Source organism: Sus scrofa, chromosome 11 (assembly GCF_054392235.1).
Source record: "Sus scrofa isolate SSC_HxYL_T2T_F1_AM1 chromosome 11, Sscrofa_HxYL_maternal_Yorkshire_Landrace_v2.0, whole genome shotgun sequence".
NCBI lineage: Eukaryota > Metazoa > Chordata > Mammalia > Artiodactyla > Suidae > Sus > Sus scrofa.
The window spans coordinates 60,645,592-60,657,837 of NC_139393.1; positions in this window are offsets into that span (position 1 = coordinate 60,645,592).

Genomic DNA, 12,246 nt, shown 5'->3' on the forward strand with positions numbered 1-12,246 from the left:
ACGAGACAGGGTTTCTAATCTCCTAAGGGAAATCAGAAGAATCAGTCATTTAAGACAATAAAAATAGCATGGTTTCTACTAAGAGAGGGTCCCCAAGTAATCATTCCTGCACAATACCATTTTCTTCAAGGTAGCAAGAGTACTGTAATTGATGACTTGGGTATGGAATTATTATGTACTAATAACAGTGCATGGCCTATTTCCATGTGATATCTCCTGCTGCTTTATAATTAGCTCTGTGCATGGTTTGGACAAGCCGCTGTGTACTTCACGGACTATTCGCCAGGTAGAACATAACAGCTCCTTGGGAGCCAATTAGCTGGGCCTGTCAAGGCCAATTTCAGCAATATTCATTTGTGGATTATAAGCCAAAAAGCTGTAATTGTGACAAACATACAGGGGAATGGATGCACTAAAAAGTAATATCCACTTTGACAATACATATCCTTTCCTATGTTTATTCTTTATTATAACAAAGAATCATTGCTTAGAATTGTATATGTTTCTGAAATTGCTGGAATGTTCAGCCAACAATGAGTAATAACTAACAATTATTATCTTCAGGATAGATTCTTAATTTTGATTGAAAATAAAAGAGCAAAAGAAAATGGGACTTGATAGCTCCTTTTACAAAAGTAATAATAATAATGCTTGGTAGAATATAATAAAAGGATATCTTTGAGAATTGAATTGTGAGACCTGGGAAGTTGGTGGAGTAATATGAGGTGAGAGTCACCTACTCAGAAATACATTGAAAATACATCTACATGTGTGACTGTTGACATAGAAAATGTGCTAAAAACTGACAAAAGACTTCAGGACTATGATAAAACAATAAAAACTTCACAAAACCAGATAGGAGAATAGATAGATGAAATATAGATAGAAAGGTATGTGGACCTGTAACCCTAGGATGCAGCTAGAAAGAGGAAAGCTCCTGCAGCCTGGGAAATTTCCCCTCCAGCACAGTGATCAACCAAGACAGAGGATGAACTCTAGAAAACTGGTGTAAAGCAGTTAAAATGGAAAAAATCCTCCACAAAGTGCTATGAGCAACCATATGCAGGTGCCAACAGGTGTCAGGAACTAAAATTCTAGCCTTAGAGATCAGACTCAGAGAGAGAGCTGGGGCTGGCTACATGGGAAAAAAAATCCAAAATCTAGGGGACACAGCAAAAGAAGTTCTGAGAAGAAAGTTTTTAGCAATACAGTCTTATCTCAGGGATGAAGAAAAAACTCAAATAAACAACCTAACCTTACACCTTAAACATCTAAAGAAGGAAGACCAGACAAAGCCTAAAATTAGTAGAAGGAAAGAAATCATAATGATTAGAGCAGAAATTAGTAACATAGACAAAGAAAACAATTGATAAGGTCAATGAAACCAAAAGTTGGTTCTTTGAAAAGATCAAGAAAATTGGTAAACCTCTAGCCAGACTCTTCAAGAAAGAAAGGGAGAAGGTTCAAAGCAATAAAATTAGAAATAAAAAAGGAGAAGTTACAACAGACACCACAGAAATACAAAGGAGCATGAGAGATTACTGTGAGCAACTGTATGCCAATAAAATAGATAAAGTGGAAGAAATGGAAGGATTCTTACAAAGAAACAATCTACCATGACTGAACCAGGAAGAAATGGAACATATGAATAGAACAATCACAAGCACTGAAATTGAAAATGTGACTTTAAAATTTTCAAAAAATGGAGCTCCCATCATGATGCAGCAGAAATGAATCTGATTAGGAACCATGAGCTTGTGGGTTCAATCCCTGGTCTTGCTCAGTGAGTTAAGGATCTGGTATTGCCATGTGCTGTGGTGTAGGTCACAGATGTGGCTTGGATCTGGCATTGCTGTGGCTGTGGTGTAGGTCGGCAGCTACAGCTCTGATCTGACCCCTAGCTTCAGAACCTCCAAATAGCACGGGTATGGCCCTAGAAAGGCAAAAAGACACACACACACACACACACACACACACACACACACAAACACAAATTCAAAAAACTAAATCCAGGACCTGATGGCCTCATAGCTGAATTCTATCAGGCATTCAAAAAATAGTTAACACCTCTTCTTCTGAAACTCTTCCTCACAAGCTCATTCTATGAAGCCACCATTATCCTGATACTAAAAACAAAGATACCATAAAAAAAGAAAATTACAGGCCAATATCACTGATGAACATACATGCAAAAATCCTCAACAAAATATTAGCAAACTGCATACAAATATATATTAAAATGATCATACACCATTATCAAGTGGGATTTATCCAGGAATGCAAGGATTCTTCAGTATCTGCAAATCTATCAAGGTAATACATCACATGAACAAACTGAAAAATAAAAACTGTATGATCATCTAAATAGATGCAGAAAAAGATTTTAACAAAACCCAACACCCATTTCTTATAAAAACTCTCCAGAGAGTAGGCATGGAGAGTAAATACCTAAATATAATTAAAGCTGTTTATGACAAACCCACAAATAATATCATTGTCAATGGTGAAAAACTGAAAAAATTTCTAATAATATCAGGAACAAGACAAGGATGTCCATTTTCACCAATGTTATTCAACATAGTAAAAGAAATAAAAGGAGTCCAAATTGGAAAGGAAGAAGTGAAACTATCACTGTTTGCAGATGACATGATGCTATACCTAGAAAATCCTAAAGACACTACCAGAAAACTATTAGAGCTCATCAATGAATTTGGTAAAGTTGCAGGATACAAAATCAATACACAGAAATCAATTTCATTTCTATATACCAACAATGAGAGATCAGAAGGAGAAATTAGGAAAACCATACCATTTACCAGCACATCAAAAAGAATAAAGTACCTAGAAATAGACCTATAATACCTAGGAAAAGACCTCTACTTTGATAACTATAAGATGCTGATGAAAGAAATCAAAGAGAACACAAATAGATGGAAGGATATCCCACACTCTTTTCTTGATTTGGAAGAATCAATATAGTAAAAATAACAGTACTTCCTGAGGCAATCTATAGATTCAGTGCTATCCTTATCTAATTAAAAAGGATGTTCTTTACAGACCTAAAACAAAATATTTTTAAATTTGCATGGGAACACAAAGGACCTCGAATAGCCAAAGCAATACTGAAGAAAAAAAACAACTGGAGGAATCAGGCTCCCTAACCTCAGATTATGCCACAAAGTTGTAATCATCAAAACAGTATGGTACTGGCACAAAAACAGTAACATAGAACAATGGAAAAGGATAGAAAGCCCAGAAATAAACCCAAGCACCTATGGTCAACTGATCTATGACAAAGGAGGCAAGAACGTACAATGGAGGGAAAATAATCTCTTCGATAAATGGTGCTGGGAAAACTGGACAGCCATATGTAAGAGAATGGAATTAGAGCATTTTTTAATACCATATGCAAAAGTAAACTCGAAATGTATTAAAGACCTAAATGTAAGACCAGATACTATAAAACTTCTAGAGGAAAACATACTCAGAATGCTCTTCGACATAAATCACAGCAACGTCTTGTTTGATCCACCTCCTAGAATAAGGACAATAAAGACAAAAGTAAACCAGTAGGACCTAATTAAACTCAAAAGCTTCTGCACAGCAAAGGAAACCATTAACAAAACAAAAAGACAATCCACATAGAAAAATTTTGCAAATTACTCCTCTGAAAAATTTTAATCTCCAAAATATACAAACAACTCATACAACTCAACAACCCAATTGAAAAATGGGCAGAAAACCTAAATAAACATTTCTCCAAAGAAGACATACAGATGGCCACCAGGCACATTAAAAAAAAAATGTTCAACATCACTAATTATTAAAGAAATGTAAATGAAAACTACAATGAAGTACCACCTCACACCAGTAAGAGTGGCCATCATTAACAATCAACCAACAACAGATGCTGGAGAGGATGTGTAGAAAAGGTAACCATCCTTTACTGTTAGTGGGAATGTAAATTGGTACAACCACTTCAGAAAATAGTATGAAAGTACCTCAGAAAACTTAATGTAGAACTACCATGTAATATAGAAATCCTACTCCTCGCCATGTATTCAGACAAAACTTTCATTGAAAAAGATAGGTGCACCCCTATCTTCACTGCAGCCCCATTCACAATAGCCCAAGACATGGAAACAACCTAAATGTCCATTGACAGATGAATGGATTAAGAAGATATGACACATACATACAATGAAATACTATTCAGACATAAAAAAATGGCAAAATAATGCCATTTGCAGCAACATGAGTGGAACTAGAGACTCTCTTACTAAGTGAAGTAGGTCAGAAAGAGAAAGACAAACACCATGTGATAGCACTTATATGTGGAGTCTAAAATGTGGCATAAATGACCTGTCTACAAAAACAGAAACATATCATGGACATGAAGGGCAGACTTGTGTTTATAGAGGGAAGAGAGAGGGAGGCTGACTGGGATTTTGGGGTTGGTGGATGATGACTGTTACATTTAGAAAGTATGGGTGTTGGGGTCCTGCTGTATAGCACAGGGAACTGTATCCATTTTCTTGGGTAAGAACCTGATGAAAAATGAAAAAAAAAAAAAAAAACGGATGTGTATGGTTGGCTGAGTCACTTTGCTGTATACCAGAAATTGAAGGAACATTGTAAATCAACTATAGTTTAATAAAAATTTTTTAAAAACTAAAAAAAATAAAGTAATAAACTACCATCCTGTAAGGATTTAATCATTATAATTTTTTTTTTCCTGGAATCAAAACTGCCTTTCCTACTCACCTCTGAAGCCATTTCACTAAAGACTCTTCCTAGTGGGCACTCAGAGAAATAAAATGAAAAATAAAAATAAATAAAAAATTAAAAAAGAATCAAATTATCATAAAGCAACAAACACAAAAAGTCATGTTTTATACTGTGTTTTTGTTGTTTTCCTCTTTTTATTTCAGAAATAACATTTTTCACATGTTCAGTGACATTCTATATGAATAACAAGCCTAAATTTTATACCAGATTGTATTAGTAGAATCTGTAATTTTGTATGTAAAACAATTCAACCACTTTCTTTTCCAACAGCAAATAATTTATCCATGAATTATCTCTGACGTTTTATATTGCAAATAGAGACTGTGTGTGTAAACCAGGCTCCATTCTATTCATAAATATAATATCACCTCCTGCATAATGTAGATTAAGAGATGCCATAGGGAGGTAGCCAGCATCAAAAATCTCTTTATCAAAAAATCACTGCATCTAAAATCTCCAGTATTAGACCTTTTATGGAATAAGTCATGGAATGACCATGATTGCTAAAAGCTGATTGGTATCCACTTTTGGATCTGGTAGTCATTTCCCCAAAGTTATTCATGGCCGCATAATGGGGGAGGGTGAAATGGATTTGGGGGATCATACACAATTTCCCTTTATAAATATTCCCTCATAAATACAAGATAAAATCCAAACAGTTAGCATGACATTCATAGTCATCTATGATATGATACTTACTTGGTCCTTTATCTTCCTCACCTCAATTCCTTTCTTTTATTTCTTCCACAGGGTCCTCTTGCATTGCTCTCATACTAATTTACAATGCGGAGCTCCTGTGTTGTCCTGTGTTAAACAATACAGGTCCCCTCTGCCTTTTCTAGACACAATTTCCATGTCTGCTACCTAATTAAATATTAAAAATTTGAATTGCTTTATTGAAATGCTAATGGAGAATTATTAATCATACAGAAGTCATTTAAAAATGCTTCTCCACGTGTTTTTAAAAAAACTTGCCTATAGTTTTCTTTTGCACTTACTTTTTTTTTTTTTTTTGTCTTTTTGCCATTTCTTGGGCCGCTCCCGCAGCATATGGAGGTTCCCAGGCTAGGGGTCGAATCAGAGCTGTAGCCACTGGCCTACGCCAGAGCCACAGCAACATGGCATCTGAGCCACATCTGTGACCTACACCACAGCTCACGGCAACACCAGATCCTTAACCCACTGAGCAAGGCCAGGGATCAAACACGCAATCTCCTGGTTCCTATTCGGATTCGTTAACCACTGAACCACGACAGGAACTCCTGCACTTACTCTCAAATCTAGATTTTAATTTTTTTATTTTTTAACTTTTATATAAAATAATTACTTTAGAATATTTAGACCCAGAATTTTTGAGAAGATTGTGCAGAAATGCCATATCTACTGTTTCCCCTATTATTATTTTTATTATGATAAAAATATAAAATATAAAGTACATAATTTAGTAATGTTAACAATATTCACATTGTTCATATCTTTAGAAAGTTTTCATCTTGCAAAACTGAAATGCCGTAATCATTATATGACAATTCCTCATTTACCTTTCTCTCCAAACCCTGGCAACCACCATCCTACTTTCTGTGTCTGTGAGTTTGAGTACTTCAGATAGTAAAATGTAAGTAGAATCATACAATATTCATATTTTTGTTGCTGGCTCATTTTACTTAGCCTAATGTCCTCAAGGTTCATCCACATTGTTGCCCAGGGCAGCATTTCCTCTTTTATCAAGGCTGAATGGCATTCCATTGTATGAACCGCATTTTCTTTATCCATTCATCTGTGGATGGATGTTCAGATTGTTTTCAAGTCTTGGCTTTTGTGAGCAATGCTGCAGTGAACATGGGAGTGTAAATATGTCTTTGAGATCTTAATTTCAATTCTTGTGGATGTATATCCAGAAGTGGTATTGCTGGATCGTATAATTCTACTTTTAATTTCCTGGGGAACCTCCATACTGTTTTCCACTGCAGATTCACCATTTCACATTCCCACCCACAGAGTACTTGGATTCCAGTTTGTCCATATCCTTACAAATACTTGCTATCTTTTTCGTTTCCTAAATATACTTATCATAATAGATGTGAGATGTTATCTCATTGTGCTTTAGACTTGTATTTCACTGATTAGTGATGTTGAATATCTTTTTGTATACCTATTTGCCTCTCGTGTGCTATCTCTGGAGAAATGTCAAAGTTCTTTGCCCGTTTTTAATTGGGTTATTATTATTATTGCTATTACTGAGCTTTAGGAGTTTTTTTTATCTATTTTGAATAACAGCCCTTTATCAGATCTATAAATTAAAGATATTTTATTCCATAGGTTACTTTTTCAATCTGTTGATCATTTCTTTGATGCTCAGAAGTTTTTAAGTTTGATGTAGTTCATTTATCTTTGTTTTCCTTTTATTTGTTTTTTCTCTTACTGCCTATGTTTTAGGTTAATTAAAGGGGAGACAAAAAAAGATTCAAATATGTTAGATTTTTCCATTTTATGCAAAGAGGTATAATTTTGCTTGAAAGTATGTTATAATAAGTTAAAGACATATGTTAAGTCTAGTGTAACCACAGGAAAAATAAGATCAAACAATGAAGAACAGCTCATTAAAAATTAATCCAAAAAGAGTTAGGAAAATATTTTAAGAGAATATACTAAGATGATGAGTTTGAATTAAATGAATCAAAAATTAAAGATAATGTGAATACCCCAAATATAAAACATACTGTCAGACGAGATTGAAAGGGAAACCTAAGCTACTTTATGGTGTTTACAGAAACACAATTTAAATATACAGATAGGTTAAAATAGAAGAAAATATATCCTATGCAACTCTAATACAAATGAAGTCAATAATTATATTAATATCAGACAAAATAGAACTCAAAGAATGGATAGAGGGACATAGTCAAAAAAAGAGGGACATTTCATTTTAATGAAAGGTCGTTTTATCCAGAAGATACCGTAGTCCTAAATGTACACGCACCTAATTGCAGTCTCAAAATACACGAGTTCTGATATAACTGAAAAAAGCAATTGATGAATGCCCAATTATAGTTGAAGACCTTTCCGTTCTTCTCTCAGTTTTTATTAAAATGATTTTACAGGGAAATCAGTAGGAGTACAGAACACTCACACAAATTATCAATCACTTAACCTAGTCGACATTTTTAGAACATTGTATTCAACAACAGGGGAATACACAACCCATTCAAATGCACCTAAGACACATTAAGATAAAACAAGTTTCCATGAATTTAAAATAATTTAGAACATGGAGTATATTTATTCTGACCACAGCAAAATTAGAGACTAGATAAAAGCAAGATTGCATAGCTGGATAATTTGCAAGTATAATAACACAATTGTATATAAAAACACATAGATCAAAGGACAAATAACATTTGGGAGATGGGATAATTATTATCATAACCTGTGATAGTATTTCAATAGTTTTAATGTAGAGTAAATTTGAGTTATAATGACAATTTTGTTAAGAAAATTCTGAAAGAAAAGGGGATATTTTTAAAAAATTGTACATAATGATAAAATAAGGAATGCTAGAATGAAGAGTCAAGAAAGTTTGAGACAGTAACAGATACCTCTTAGCTTAGAAATGTTAAGTTACACAGTACTTTCTAAGTCTTCAAGGTATAGTGCATTTGATTTTGAATGACAGCTGAAGTATCTTAGTATTGTAACTCCAAGTCTCGTCCTTATTTGAGGTTAGATTTTATTCATGCTTTTATAAGTTGTGATAGCTGTGTATTTTGACTGAGTTTCTTCTTAGAAAATTTGTGTAAAACTATATTTATGACATTTAAAATAATGCCAATGAAAATATGTTTTGTATTTATCACTCATAAAATAAGTAAACATTCTCATATTTTATTTTGTGATGTTATATGAAGTTAGTTATCACAGATTTAAAGTTATATCAATTTTATTCTGTGGATTTTTTTTTTCCTGTTATGCTTAAGTAGATAGCTATTTAGGGAAAAAATATGTATCTGTTATATAATATTTTTTTAAAAAAAAGTATGTTCTTTATTAGCTGACAACAGGAGGAATGTAATTTTTGTAAGTCAGTAAACTAAATACACACAACTGGTACTCAAGTATACTGACAATTAAACATCACCTGGTGTGTGTTCCTTGACAATTCATTTCTAATAGTCTGGCCTCTGGCCCTTGAGACTTCTGGTATCACTTCTGAATTTGAAATTTGCATGGTATGTTTTAATATTTTTAAGGTATATTATTGACATACAATGCTTATTCTAAATATGCACATATGAATTAGAATTAATTTTAAAATCTGATTCAAAGTAGCAGTAAATGGTATATTATTATTGCCTATGGTAACTAAAGGTTTGCTCATATTGTGCTGTTGCTATACAGCCATACAATTTGATAGTTATGTTGTCGAATTAGAAGGAATGCAACTGAATTTACTGATCAGATTTCATTAATTTCGCTATTTTTAAAAAAATTTTGTGAATGCTGAACAAATTTTGTGTTAGAGTCTGTTGAGTAACCAGGAACAAATATTAAGAACAGTGCTAATAGATTTATTTCAGTAGGACTGGGTATTTTCTGTTGATTTAGATTTACTTATTAAGAGCTATAGTGCATTAAAGGGCAAAGTCTCTAAGAACTGTCACTGACAGTGACATCTGAATAATTAAAATAATAAGATTAGAAATGGGATAATTAAATATTATTTGAAGGAAAGTTTGTGTGGAAAAGTTTAGATTTTGAGATATTTCCAGGTTTCCTTTAACACTTTTTAAATATAATTTCTTTAAAGCTCAGCCACTTGGTTATCAGATATCTTAGCTCTGTAGGGCTATTTAAAATATCACAGTATTGGGCAAGGGTATGTAAATAAGATGTTCCATCCAACGGGAATAGGAGTTCTTATTGTCAATGCAGATATTTAACTAATTTGAAATTTGAAATAATTTCAAACAATTCTTATTTGAGTTGTTAATCCACTCCTTTCCAATTCAGTTGTTTTGAAGTTAGATCTGGGCATACTTTTAATGGTCTTTTTTTTTTTTTAATGGAATATGATTATCCTACTGTCTTTACTAGATTTGAAAGTTATCTGTCATGGGAGTTCCCGTCGTGGCACAGTGGTTAACGAATCCGACTAAGAACCATGAGGTTGCGGGTTCGGTCCCTGCCCTTGCTCAGTGGGTTAACGATCCGGCGTTGCCGTGAGCTGTGGTGTAGGTTGCAGACGCGGCTCGGATCCCGCGTTGCTGTGGCTCTGGCGTAGGCCGGTGGCTATGGCTCCGATTTGACCCCTAGCCTGGGAACCTCCATATGCCGCGGGAGCGGCCCAAGAAATAGCAACAATAACAACAACAACAACAAAAAGACAAAAAAAAAAAAAAAAGAAAGTTATCTGTCACGGTAACTCAGGAGCTGTCCCTGTCATACTCACACTGATATGAAAGAGTCTTGATAGCTTCTGAATAGTCAATCAACAGCTATGTGTACCTTGACCCGGGTCACTTCTATGAGCCTGGAGTTTGGCCCTTGATGCTTACAAGTGTCAGTTTTGACAGAATAACTTCTCTCAGCACCAGCATCTAGCAATATAACCCCAATATACTATGAGCATCCTCCCTGTAGCTCATCACCATTGCTCAAACAAAACAGCTACAAGAATGCAAGTTGATCGTTTCCGTCTTTGGTCTGTGTGATATCCAAGAGGCTTCCTGATATCAGTCTAACTAGTCACTCAGCCAAGCACAGCTCGAATTTAAAGCTTTCTAGTGGCCTCAAGTGAATTAAAACTGGTATGAAAAAATGAGAAACACACACACACACCTTAGAGCTGTGACTTATAAAGAGGATTGGCTAAGGATATTCAGAGGCATAGACATATTAATTCAAAAAGAAATATTATAAAATAAACATAATTTCCTAGAATGTTTTGAAGTGTGTCCTAGGGATATCCGAAAAAAGATGTTCAGCTCCTTTGTAGACTGCCGTCATGACTGAACCATAGCAATATTAATTACCTTGGAAGAGGAAATAACCAGTTTGAGCTAGTAATTAGTCTGTCAGGGAAAGTCTGGTCCTTGGCAAAGATGAAAGAGATTCACATTGTGAAACTTTTGTCATATATTATACAATTTTCTTCAATTTTGTAAACATCTCTATGTAACTTAGAATTCTGTCTCCAACTTAAAAAAAATTAAAATTTCTCTACCCTTTAATTTTTGTCCTGAAGCAACTTCTCAAAGTTGAGTTTATTCTCAGGTAATGTTATAAGTCAAGAAAAAATACTTACAGATACACAAATGTATTTTAATTGATTTCTAAAATGTCCAGTAAACTGAACTTTTTTTTTTGGAAAAAAAAAAAAAAAACAGTGCTTTTCTACTTCTTGGAAAAGCAGACCTCAGTGAGTACCATAATTTCAAAGTTTTAAAAATAATCTTCAAATTTTTGTTTTAAAATTCCAACATATTTTCTCCTTAATAGCAGTATATAATGTGTGTGTGTGCGTGCACGCTTATGAATGGTACAGTCTTCCCAAGAGATCAGGTGAGTGAAAGTAAGAATGGTCAAGACTATATAAGGTGAATTTTTTAAAAGTAAACTTTAAAATGATTTCTTCATTAAATTTCGTAAAATGAGTCTCACTAAATGAGTTTAACTTTACACAGTGAACATGCTCTAGCATAGTGTATGTAGTTTGTTATATTGGTCAGCTATGCCTTGAGACCTGCACTATTTTAAATAAAGTAATTTTGATTCTCTTTATTAGATAAAAATTAATCCCTAAGAAAAATCAAGCATCTCAGCTAATAATTACTAAACATTTTTTCTTATGAATATGCCCTAGAAATAATAAAATACTAAAATAACTATAATCCAGTCCCTATTCTGATGAAAGAGTAGTAGGGTATTTTATTTTCTTAGGTGAAAAGAGAGTGAATGTGAATACTCTTAAGTTTTGCTGAAAAACAGAAGAAACTCGCAGTGAGTTAAGATACGCAGAATTAACTTGAAAATCATAAACGTCTCCAGTATATTTGGTGGTGTCATAGTCTCACTGTTCTAAAATTAAAATAAATGTTAATATACACTTATATTTAGTGTAAGTAAATATACTCTATATAAATATTAAGATATATGTATAGCACATGCTTGTAATTGAAATATTTAAATATTACAATACTAATTTTTAAAAGTCTTTTTAAATGGACTTAAATTTTACAAAAATGATTTTTAAAACAGTGTTACGTTTGACTACAAACACATTTAAGATTTTTCTTTTCCTAAAGATAACATAAGGCAAAATATGATATATGGATTTTTGGAAAATATCAGTAAGATGTACGATAAAAGGTAAAATAAATTAGCTATATGAATACAGACTTTCCATATTACAATTATAAACATAATTAGCCCAATAAAAAAAAAGCAAAGGGTTGCAAAAAG